This window comes from Pyrgilauda ruficollis, unplaced genomic scaffold (assembly GCF_017590135.1).
Source record: "Pyrgilauda ruficollis isolate IOZ18807 unplaced genomic scaffold, ASM1759013v1 scaffold5, whole genome shotgun sequence".
In the NCBI taxonomy this organism is placed as follows: domain Eukaryota; kingdom Metazoa; phylum Chordata; class Aves; order Passeriformes; family Passeridae; genus Pyrgilauda; species Pyrgilauda ruficollis.
In genome coordinates, this window is record NW_024526599.1 from 3,879,273 (window position 1) to 3,891,584 (window position 12,312).

General features: G+C 41.8%; 1 protein-coding gene across 2 annotated transcripts in view; it reads left to right on the forward strand.

Moving 5' to 3' along the window:
• The first annotated feature begins 1,119 nt into the window (after positions 1-1,119).
• FHIP1A (FHF complex subunit HOOK interacting protein 1A) overlaps positions 1,120-12,312 on the forward strand; it is a 79,147-nt gene continuing 67,954 nt past the window's right edge. The window contains exons 1-2 of one of the 2 annotated variants that reach the window (XM_041480104.1): positions 1,120-1,417; positions 1,683-1,771. The gene's annotated coding sequence lies outside the window, so the exon portion shown is untranslated. Of the gene's footprint in view, positions 1,418-1,518; positions 1,772-12,312 lie in introns of those variants that run through there. The other variant, XM_041480105.1, reaches the window with a different exon arrangement.

Sequence of the window (12,312 nt, forward strand, 5' to 3'; positions counted from 1 at the left end):
TTACAGAATCACAGAAAGGTTTGGGTTGGAAGAGATCTTAAAGATTATCCAGTTCCAACCTCTTGCCATGGGTAGGGATGCCACCTACTAGACCAGGTTGATCAAAGCCACATACAACTCAGCCTTGAACACTTCCATGGAAGGAACATCCAGAGCTGAGAGGAACCTTTTGCAATGCCTTAACCACCCTCTGAATACGGGATTTTCCCTAACATCTCGTCTAAAGCTCTCTTATTTTAGTTATAAAGCCTTACCACTTGTCCTATCATTATGCACCCATACAAAAGGTCCCTCTCGCTCTTTTTTACGAGCCTACTTCAAGTATCACAGAATTGACAGGGTTGGAAGGGGCCTCTGGAGATCATCTAGTCCAACTCTCCTGCCAAGGTAGGTTCACCTCCAGCAGACGACACAGGAACTCCTCCAGACGGGTTTTGACGATCTCCAGAGACAGAGACTCCATGACCTCTGTTCCAGTGCTCTGCTACTTTCAACCTGGAGAAGTTCTTCCTCATGCTGAGGTGAAACTTCTTGTGTTTTAGTTTATGCCCATTGCTCCTTGTCCTGTAGCTGTGCACCACAGAAAAGTCTGGCACCATCCCCTTGGCACCTGCCTTTAACATATCAGTATGTATTAATGAGATTTTCTCCCAGTCTTTTCTTCTCTGGACTAAAAAGACCCAGCTCCCGCAGTCTCTGCTCATGAGAGGTGCTCCCTAGTACTGGAAGGCCACAGCAAGGTCTCCCCAGAGCCTTCTCCAGGCTGAACAACCTCAGCTCTCTCAGCTTCTCTTAAGAGAAGTGCTCCAGGCCACTGATCACCTTGCAGCTTGTATCATTAGGGAACTACCTCTAATTTTCATTTGTAAGATCGGGATAGATTTAAAATGGTACTTCTGGCTTGCGGGTTTTCCATGTAGGCAGGCAGAGATGGCAGGAAGCTTTCTTAATTGCAAGGTTATCGTTTCTTAAGTCGGGCTCCATCCCCCGAACTGTGTCTCGGCGGGTGCCAGCCCGGCAAGAGCCGCCTTGGGCCGGGCTTCCCCCGGCAGGTCGCGGCTCCTCCCCGCCGCTCTGACTCACGGCCCGGCCCCACTTACACAAACTCGGCGGCCGGTGCCGAGCGGGGGCCGCCCGCTGTGAGGGAGCGGGAGCGGGAGCTGGGGGCGCGGGGTAAGATGCCCGCCTGAGAGATCGGAGCCTTCGGAGCGGGCGGGCGTGAGGGCGCTCCCGTCCGAGGCATTAACGACGGCCCCGCTGTCCCGTCGCGGACGGCGATTTACCTGGGTGGCCACCTCCCTCCCTCCCTCTTTCCTTTCTTCCTTCCTTCCTTCCCGGAGCCGGTGGTTTCGGCGGAGAGGGAGTGCAGCCCGCCTGGCCCCTCCCCGGAGAAACTTTCCGCCGCCACCCGCGCCAGGTAGGGGCCGGTCCCGCTGGGGCGGGAGCCGTGAGGGGGCGGCGGCGGCTGGGACGGGCCGCGCACCGAGTTTCGGGGCTGTCGCGCCGCCGCTCGGCCTGTCGGCAGGCGGGGCGGGCTGTCAGGCCGGTGTCACCCCCGGCCGAGCAGCTGCCGTCTGCCGCAGGGCCGCCGCGGGCTGAGGGCAGTATATAGGTCAGTGGAAGTAATACCCGCCTAATCCCCTTTATCTTTTTGGCTTGGCTTTTCCGCTGTTGGTTTGTAGGGCGACCCTTGGGCAGCGTTGGTCGCAAACTTCTGGGAGAGAGAGGATCCAGGCTTCGCGCAGGGCTGTGTGAGCGGACGAGTGCCGAGGTGAGAGCATGGGATACGCGCTTTTATTTTCCGGAAGGCTTTTCCTCCCGGGTGTGACGCCTGAGTGCCAGGTATTCCTGCGTGGGGCTGTCACCCACGTGACCCTGTGTCTGTTTGCCGAGTTTGCGTTCGGACTTCTGTTTTAACAGGTTAATTAACATTGATTATTTCTTTCTCCTTGCGTCACTCACCGAATCACCGAAGGCTGTGTTGGCATTTGCTTTGGATGGCAAAGGAAGGTAGAGGTCTCGGCAACTTCGGGGCCCGGGTAACGGGAGAAGGCAGTGTGCCCTGACAAAGTGATTACTGTGTTGCTTTCTCTGATCTTTGAGGAACTATTAGCGAGGTCATGTGAACCTTTCTGTAGCACAAGGGTGTTGGTAGCAACTCGACATGACTGAATCGCTCCATGTGGGCAAATACATAGGTGCTGGCAGGTGCCCACTCTCTGCTCGGACATCATGCGTAAGGCCAGCCTGCCAGTATAGGAGTTTGCCAGGTTGGGATACGTGGTTTCTTGTAACTGAGAAAGGCTGAGGCATACTTGATGGTATTTGGAGATTTTTATTTCAGTCTGACTTTTCTCTTCCCTGGGCTTTTTGATTGGTTTTGTGATTAGCATTAACATGTCTCATACAATGACAGTAAGAAGAAAAAAATGCATAAAACGGGTTGTGTAATTTTGTATGCCATCCTATTACCTGTGGTTGAACTGAATGTGACTTCAGAATCTGCCAGTGCCCTCTCTGCCTAGGTATTTTCTGTTGATCAATGTGAAACTGATGCTGTGCAAGAGTTTATAGTTACATTTTCCTTTAGTACAACAGTGTTTTTATTCTCCCGTATAGCAAGCAGTAAGAAAGATCTAGGGCCTCATCTTAGTGGGGAAGCATGAGGTCTTAGTTTTGTTTTCATTTTCAGAGAGAAGAGGCAGTGGTAATAATTGTCCATTCCAGGAGATCTCTCATACACCAAGGTAGTACTGTTAGGTCGTGCAGTGTAGACCCATGTCTCTCTCCTGTGCTGGTTTTATATCATAATTTCTAGAAGTAAACATTTTAGAAAAAATATTGATTGGAAGGGTTTGTAATACCTGAAGGAGTGAAGTCAAATGGTGGTTTTCACATTATCTGTGGTACTTTACTTCTGCTGGAGTATGTGTGTACAAGAGTCCACCTGATCTGAAACTAATCTAAGAATTAGGACCTAATGCTGTAATTTGTTTCTTTCTCTTTGCCTCTGCTTTAATGAACATGGAAGGTCAAACGGAGAAAGGAAAGACATAAAAACTTACAATCCATAAGGTGAAGTAGAAATAACTGTAGAGGGCAAGATTATACCAGTGAGATATTGATGTGAGGATGGCACTGGTGAAACTCGTGGAACATCAGATGCTTTTTCCTCTTATCTGTCTCAATCAAAACAGTGTTTTCAATCGGCTTCCACTAACAGCTGTTTTAGTCTGTTTATTGACCCATGGTGATTGACGATATGTGCTTTGAAAAAGAAGAGAATCCTATTAGATTGATGGAAAACGTGTGGACAAAGCCTGTGGAAGAAACTTAGCTTTATGTACATGGTTTCCTTTTTTTCTTCTTTAAACTTTACTGTGTCTAAACTATATGGTGGTGCTGGTAAAAACTGGATTGTACTCTGTAAGGGTTTTGGCTTTGAGTTGTTTTTCTGGTTTTATTTTTGGGGTTTTATTCCCCTAAATGGGATACAAACCTTCATAGAAACTGAAGCCAAGAGAAGCAAAATGGGAGAAACTGCTGCTAATGTGGTTTTATTTGATCCTGGCATGAAACTGAGTTTTGGAAATCTATAGCTATGTTTTCTCTTCAAAAAGATTATAATGATGCATTGATGCCTGTCAAGTTTAAGTCTTCAGATTTGCAGGCTCTCAGTACCATCTAAGGCATCAGTTTCTCTGTTAAACTGTACATTGAAGGATTATTAAGATTGCTTTGATATACATAATTTTAAGACTTCCTTTTAACAAAGAATTCATTCACAAGTGCTGCTGTTCCTCCCTTGCATATCTTTATTTATTATATATAGATGCTGCTTTTTGATGCCTGCAGAGGGTTTCATTGCAAAAGATCTCCCAGTTTTAATTAGCCTGATGGGAATCTTGTTTAGTTCTATAATGTTTGAGTAGCATACTTGACTTTTTAAAGATGCAGTTCTCCACATCCTGATCTGATATTACTTACTGTGAGCAGTAGTTTCCCTCAGACACGAGAGAGATGTGTTCTCTCTCTCTCTCTCCCTCCCTTTCTCCCATTGCATATGTGGTGTAGTTGATATGTTTGCGGTGTTTGTTATGTGCTGCTGAGAACAAGGCTTTTTTGACCTCTTGTTCCAGTAATCCTTTTTGGTAACAATTTTATAACTATATTTTGGTTTACAGACAAACTCTCAGACTCTTCTACTCAGACATGCTGGCTTGGCATTGTTACCTTACTTGTGGTCTTTTCTCAGCCTAATGGCTACAGGTCAGTTTTATACTAAATAGCTGCCACCCCAGCAAAATGGTCATGCACTGTATCTGCATCAGAATAAGCACCAGGAAAGAGGGCATCAAGGAAGGCTTTTAGCAGAATAGTGCTTTTGGGTGTGTTTCAGGTAATGCAGTACACAACAGCAGATGTCTATATTTTTTGGTACATTATGGTTGCACTTCTAATGCTCTGATGGGATTGAGTAAAGACAAACAACCTTGGGGTGCTTCCAGAAGAGACTACAAAGGTCTGCACTAGTCAAAAAAGTTGGGTATGAGTGACCTAGAAATTCTGAAATCTTTTTCAGTCCTTTTGGCAACACAATATAGTAGCCAAATAAAGACTTGTAAGTAGATGCTGGTATGAGTGCTCTGTAAGAATGTCTGTATCTTTAAAACCTCACGCAAACAGCTTACAAGAAACAGTGCCTTTTTCTGATCGTATTAATTTATTTGGAAAGTAGAGCTAGGACTTAATTGTGTTATGGATAGCAGGCCAGTTATACCTGGATCAAGTTGCTGAGGTTGCACCTCAAATCTTCGGTCCTGTTCTGGGCCCCTCACAAGAAGGACACTGAGGTTCTGGAGCAAGAGAAGGACAGTGAAGCTGGTGAAGAGTTTAGAGACTGAGTCCTGTGAGGGGTGGCTGAGGGATCTGGGGGTGTGTAGCCTGGAGAGAAGGAGGCTCAAGGGAGACCTTATCACTCTCTACAACTGCCTGAAAGGTGCTTGAAACCCAGTGGGTGTTGGTTTCTTCTTCCAGGCAAGCAGCAACAGAGGATGGCCTCAGGCTGTGCCAGAGGAGATTCAGGCTGGACATCAGGAATAATTTCTTCACTGAAGAGGTGGTTAAGCATTGGCACGGGCTGCCCAGCAAAGGGGTGGAGTCACCATCCCTGGGAGTGTTCCGGCAATGACTGGATGTGGCACTTGGTGCTATGGTTTAGTTGACATGGTGGTGTTTAGTCACAGGTTGGATTTACTGATCTTGAAGGTCTTTTCCAGCCTTAATAATTCTGTGATTCTAGTGAATTAAAAGAACAGTGTTGAATGCACTTGTGAATGTGTATAATAAGTGCTTCTGGCTTAATATCACTCCATTGTAATACATGTGTACACACACCAGTACATTTTAAGGAGTCACCTTTAACTGTGGCAGTGCTGTGTTGGTAACGAAGCATTCACCAGCTGAAGTTAGCATTATGAACACTGAGGAGCTTTGGGAACCCATCTTCCCTTACTTTCTGTTGTAGGCATTGATCATAAGACTTCCTATTAGTATAAGGTAGGTATCTCTCAGTCAAGGACTCAGTGATGGTATGATAAGAATGCTTTGCATGTTAAACCATGTGGCCAGAAAATTCTTGTCTAAGGTGATTCTGAAGGGCATGTCCAGGTGAGGCAATTCCATGTGGAATTGAAACAGAGCAGGTAAGATAAGAGCTTGTGAGAGTGGTGATACAGGCTCAAGGCATGTGAAGACATAATCTAAGAAAGTGTTACCTATGATATCAAGTGAGATTACATTTAATTAGCAGAGGAAAGTTTGGAAGCAAGACACAATCATAGCTATCTGCATGCAGGAGGCCCAGCATGTAGTTGGGACTTGGACTCAGATTATCTCTGAACAAAATGTAGCACCTTTTCCTAGCAGTTGGAAAATCTGCCCTGAAATTTATTCTGTTTGAAACTGTGGTGGCTTGCCGTAGGTGGTGAGTTTTTGGGAAATCAATGACTTCTTTATCTGTTGCCTTTCCTTAAAAAATGTCAAATTTTGATGCAATACTGAATTGCCTGTGCATACAGTAATATTAGACCATGACAGTTAATTCTGATCTAAACATAATGAGCATGGTGTTATCTACTTTTTGTGTGAGAACATGCACAGCATCGCTAGATTAGTGCTAAAAATATGAGGCAAATTCCTATGGAGTTTTTGCCATTTAGCTTTAGAAGTGCAGTCAAATGTTTTCTCCCCTTGTGCCTCTACTGTAGTCTCCAAGCATATGACAGACACGGTTTTGCTTATTTAAACATTTGTGTGCCTTAGAAGAGCTTGTCTTTTTTTTTTTTTTTTTTAATTTATTTTTTAAGACAGGAAAGCTGTATGGTAATAAAAATGCGCTAGATTCTTTGTGTCAGTAACTATTACTGAAAGACAATTATGCCCATTATCCTTCTGCTTCTAGCTCATTTTTGCAAGTTGCCTGGATTGTATATTGGTGAAGTGTAGGATTTCTTTCTGTGAAAGTTTTTATATGGAAAGACTATTCTGGCAAAACATGTGGAGTTTGCCTGTGGAACTGAACTAATGATGCCCTTGAACAAGCTCACAATTGGAAGGCTTTCTTAGAGCATATGAAACAAATAAAAGTTTTAAAGTATTGACAGTCTTTATATTCCAGTAAACCTTTAGATTGTAACTTAAATTTAGCTGTTGGCTAACAGTTGAAGAGTTAAACTGCTGAAGACTCAATCTCACTTGCATTCACAAAATCTTTTGTAAAACCTCAGATACCCCTGAGCAGGAGAGAAGAGAATATTATACTTTTGAGTTAGTTTTATTAACAATTAACAGTTAATATAATTGTAATAACTAAATTATTTTCAGATGTTTAGGTTTTTTACACGCTAGTCAGAGAGCTGTGGTTAAAACGTTGCTGTGTCTTGCCAAGTCCAAGAAGTAGCATGGGTTGTTATTGAGTTGTGTTAACTCATTTCGCTGTGGCAGGCTCCCGCCCTAACACAGCAAACCTGAGAGGGAGAGATAACTTGGCTTTCTGCTTCATCACTGTACTGGCATGATCCTGAGTAGTGCTTCTGTAAGCATGTATGCCTTAAACATACAAGGCAAGAAGGAAGCCTGAGCAGGGAGGTGTGCCTTTCATAATTACAAGTTGAAGGTGGAACATCTGTAAGTTTCTGCACTGGACCCATGGCTCTTAGTAAACAGAACTGTGCTACTTCCTCTCGGCACGTTTGTGCATTTTTACACTAAACTCACGCCATAAATGTATTTTAGTTCAGTGTTATAAATTCCATATTCCTGTAAGAAAACCTATGGAGGTCAAAAGTTTATCTCCCCTTTTGAGGAACTCAATGATTTCCAGTGCTGGACTTTGCAGGAGGTGCATGCCCCCAATCACAGCATGATGTGGATCTGTTTTGGAAGTGAGGGCTCCTCTCTGTGAGTGGACTTAGAATTGTGCTGGTTTCTCTGCCTTGTCTGCCTGACCAAGGTAAAGTGACAACAGGTGCTAAGCAGCGAAAAATTTTGTTGCAAACCATAAAGATCTTCAGAAAAGTGTGCATTGCTCCTTTTTATTTTTGGCTCCAATGTTGTTCTCAAATCACCCAATGTCCTTGGAATGCCTTTGGTATGGATTGTGATTTTTTTTTTCTTTTTTCCTTTTAATTGGCCATTTTGCCATTCAGTACACGGAAGCAGAGAACACATAGGAACACACAGTCAGCAATAGGTGTAACAGGATAATTTCCTTTCTGAATTGCTGACTTGCATTAAGATTAATTATGCTTGCCTGCTTGGAGTGGTTTCAGGTAAACAATTAGAAAGTTCTTTATCAGCTTCTTGAAACATATTCATAGGATGAGAAGCTTGTGAAGTGAGAGTACATTCTGAGTGGAGGAAAAGCAGAGAGAACAGAAACTGATTTTCCTTTGCAATGATTCTGTTCTTAATATTTTGGTCCCAGTAGTGTGAACAACACTAAAAGATTGAACTTGCTGCCAGGTAACACAGAGATTTTTATGGCTGTCAGTGGTTGCATCTGCTTTCAGCATATTTTGCTGGCATGATTTTTACAGAGGTGATGTTTGCCAGCAGCAGCCCAGTGCTTATGGGTTCATCACTTGCTGGTGTTGATAAAGCAGAACACACAGTAGTATTGAGATTCATTTGAAAAATTTCCTTCAGCTAGTTAAGGCTAGGTTTGTTTTGCTTTGATGCCAGTGGAATCCTTGAACTTGGAAAACTTTTATTTTCTTCTCACAAGAACCTTTATTGTTAGAAAAAAATAAAATGTTCAGAAGCAACGACTAAGGCAGTTTAGTAAAGTCTGCATTTATAATGCGTGGTTATTTGCAAATTGTATCTTTTGATAGTAGTGTTTTTAGCAACCTACATTCAATAGCTGAAACATTACTGTTTGATTTTAAAGTAGCAGCAACTAAGGGGGATAAAATTTTGTTGTATTGGCAGCAAGGTATTATTCTCTTACTAGTGTGCATTTGTTCTGCAAACATTTAAAGTAACAGCAGTTCAGATTTAAGAAACGCATCAAGTCAACAGCAACATCTCAGGAGCACTTGGCATTGGCCCTGGTGAGGAGGAGACAGGAGACAATGTGGTCTAATCAGTTATAATTCAAAGTGCATTTAAATATTCTGAGATAAAAATATGATTTACTCAGAAGCAGGAATATTGGAGTCTGTGGCATATGCTAATGCAGAAATTGAAACTATTCTTCCACAGAGGAAAATATGAAAAGTAGTGAGAGGCTGGTTTGGCTACTGGTGAGCCCTTCAACGTCAAATGCAAGGAGGGAAAGGAATTCCCAGCTGGATTGCCAAGGACAAGTGCAAAAATAACGCACACACACATACAATTAAAAATTCAGAATGGCCAACTCAAAAAGAATAATGAGAAATAATTACAGAAATAGAAAGTTAGTAAAAAAGAAAGAGGAGATTTGCTCCTGTTTGACTAGTGGAGCTGTGGACAGATAATGCAAAGCAGGCTGAGATCTCTTTTTGTTTGTTTCTTAACCTCAGGTCTAATAAAAGATATTGAGACTTGGAGGGGAACATGATGTCCAAGGCAAGTGCTAAAACCCTAAGCTGGTGTGAGGAAAGAGTGAGTTTTAGAGCAGTTAGGGAAGTTTAAGTTTGAAGTGTTTACAAAAACACTGTTGAAAGGCTGGCTGATGTAATCCTTGAGCTGCTGCAGTTACTTAACTCATGGAGGGTATGTGTAATACTGTGCCACTGAGAAGAGGGATTGTAGTGTCTGTCTGTACAGGTGTCAGGGGCAAGGGGCAAGTGGAAATGAGCAACTGTAGACTCAGCTGTTTATCTTTATTTGTTCTAGTATTTTTCTTGGGAATTAAACCTTCCCAAAGCAGTAGAAAATGACAAAGAAATAAGCAGTAGCCCATATGATTTTATTTTTAAGATTAATCCATTAGACTAATAGAATTTCTTTTTCCAAAATGCTAACAGAAGAGGAGCAGTAGCTCTCTAGTAGCTTGACTCTGTGATATAAACAGTCCAAATTTCATTCTTATTAAAGAATGTCTGGAGGAATTGACTGTGGGCAATTCCTCTGGGCAAGACTGTGGACTGCTTGAAAAACATTGTTTTCTCTAGAAATGCACTGAGATTTTTAGAGTGTTGTTGTTTAGGGGTGAGGGGTTTATTTTAAATGTATACTTGAAGGATTTATATATTTTAGTAGACAACAAGAATAACAGGAGTCAACATTGCTATAGAATTGTAAAATTAGAGAATATCTTCAATCTAAATAATTGAATTCTGCTCTTAGAAGTTTTTGGGTTTTTTTTAAATAAAGCTGATTCTTAGGTTGGGACTGAAGTTTGTCTTGCAAACCCCTGTAACACAGTTCCTTATTTCAAACACAGCAAGGCTTCTTTAAAGCAATTTCTGCCTCCTGGTTGATGGGAGCAATCGAAGAAGGCCAGAAGGACCAAATACTTCTTTCTGAGGCTTGTTTCAGTTAACCTTAAGGACCTTTCCAGTTCTTGTTGTGGGATCCTGTGTCTGCACCACCTATGTGTAAATAGAAATATGTTCTACAAGTGAAATGATCTTTCCAGCCAATGTTGATGCAGTGTCATGTTTTGAAGATGGAATTAATTAAAAAATAATTTAAAAGGAAAAAAGGAAGGTAATACGAACCTATTGGAGGGGGTCTGGAGAAGAGCTGTAAGGATACCTGAATGTCTGGGGGAATGAACTGGAAGCTGTTATTTTAGCTTCAAAGAAGTGAAGAAGACAGTGGAGAAATGAGAAGTGAGGGTTTGTCCGAGTGTATGAGATAAACGCGTTTCTCACAGTGATCTGTTTTCTTTCCTCGCTTGGTAAGACAGAATTGCATTGGAATATATTATCAGAAAAAGTTGTGCGTGATTTTAAGAACAGGTAATGAAAACAACTGTGAGTTGTGACAGAAACATGATGTGTGTTACCATGGCACAGGGGGAAGGACTAGATGACTTTGAGGTGATTTTTTTTATCCTTTGAGTACAAAAAGGAGATGGTTACTGTGGTGCAGCATGATGTGTAAAATCCAGGGAGAGCACAGTACTGAGAATTCACTTCAGTACCTCTGCTCTTATAGTTCTACTGACAAGGAGGATCCAGAAGATATCAAAACATTATGCCTCTTTTCTCTGTTTACTTTTTTCTCTTTTCACCTGTATGAAGTATATGAGGGAGACTTTGCAGTGCTGTGCCTGTTGAAAAGAAGCTAGAACTCCCTGTTAGAGATAACAGCATGAAAAAATGACTGTGGGCATGGCTATACCCACACTGGCTCTGCAGGAGCAAATCCTAGAACAGGGAGTGCAAGCAGATGTGGTGTGAGGATGCCTGGATTAGCTTTGAAAACAATTTTGTCATATTTGTGTGGTGTTGCATCCAAGCCACTGGGGTTTTACTGCTTCCAGACCTGTGCGAATCTGATTCTGTGCCACACAGGCTTAATCAGCTTGTGCTAGTGAAAATTTGGAAACCTGTTTCATGTAATCTGCTGTATGTTGTTAACAACCCTCTATTGTGCTGCCCTTGTAGCCTGTGTTTATTTGAATACACTAATTCTTTTTCTTTAATTATTTGCCCAGTAACAGTCCAAAACAGAAGGGGTTCTTCACTGCATATTTCTTGTCCAAATGATAGGGATAACAACAGTGACATTAAACAAAGGTTTTAATTTCAGCTGCATGTTATTGGGCAAAACTGTGGATAGGAGAAGGAAAACAAAGATTTGAGGAAGTCCTGCAGCGTCAACTGATCTTTAAATCAAAAGCAAATAGGCACATTTTTGTGTAAAATTAGCAGTTTAGAAGATTTCTGGTTTGTTACTCACAGAGGGAGGTTTTCCAGGAGGTATCACCTCTACGATGTGTTTGTTATCTTAATTCATGCATGTATGAAACCGGAACATACTTCCCTCTTAATATTTTGAAGTCCATCTGCTGTTTTGAATGGTATCTGTTGGTTCTGGGAGTATTTTTATTGATTCATATATCTGTGGACTATGGTTTCTAGGATTATTTTCTTAGGCTTTCACATGAAGCGGAAAGATAAGGAAAGCAATTTGAATTTCCCAAACCACAAAGCTATGCATCTTTCATATTATCCAGCTTGGGTAGTGGTGTAGGTTAAGATGCATGGGATGCGATACAGTCTCTAAGGACAACTTTCCTCTCAAACAAAATGCAGTATAACCCTGAGCTCAAAATTAATTGTGTTTAGAAAAAAAAACCAAAAAAAAACAGGGGGGAGACAGAGAACGTATAAATCCTTGAAAAGGATTTTGCCATTCTGAGAATGTCCTGGTAACCTGCCTGTTAAAACTAAGTTTGACAGTCTGCTCTGCTGTAGACTGAAGAAACATTGAAAACTGCTGTCTATTCTGATTTGATGTTCTCAGTATACAAAGTAGAGCATCCTAATTCATGAAGGGTACTACTAAGAATTGCTTATGTTCTAAAGCTTTTTAATATGCATGCCTCACCACTCTCATTTTAGGACAGAATTTCAGGCTATCCCAGCAATGTGAGCTGAGATACATATTTTTTCTTATATTCCTGTAATTAGGAATCATATGATTTGTATAAATACTGTGATCCAGAAAATATATAAAATTCATATAAATCATATGAGATAGAAAATATTAGATAAAATATAACATTTTTGTGTCTGGTTCAAAGTTTTTGAGCGGTTCTTCTACCATTTTATGTTTTTCTCACCTGTCTCAGTTTTCGGAAATGAGAAGGCA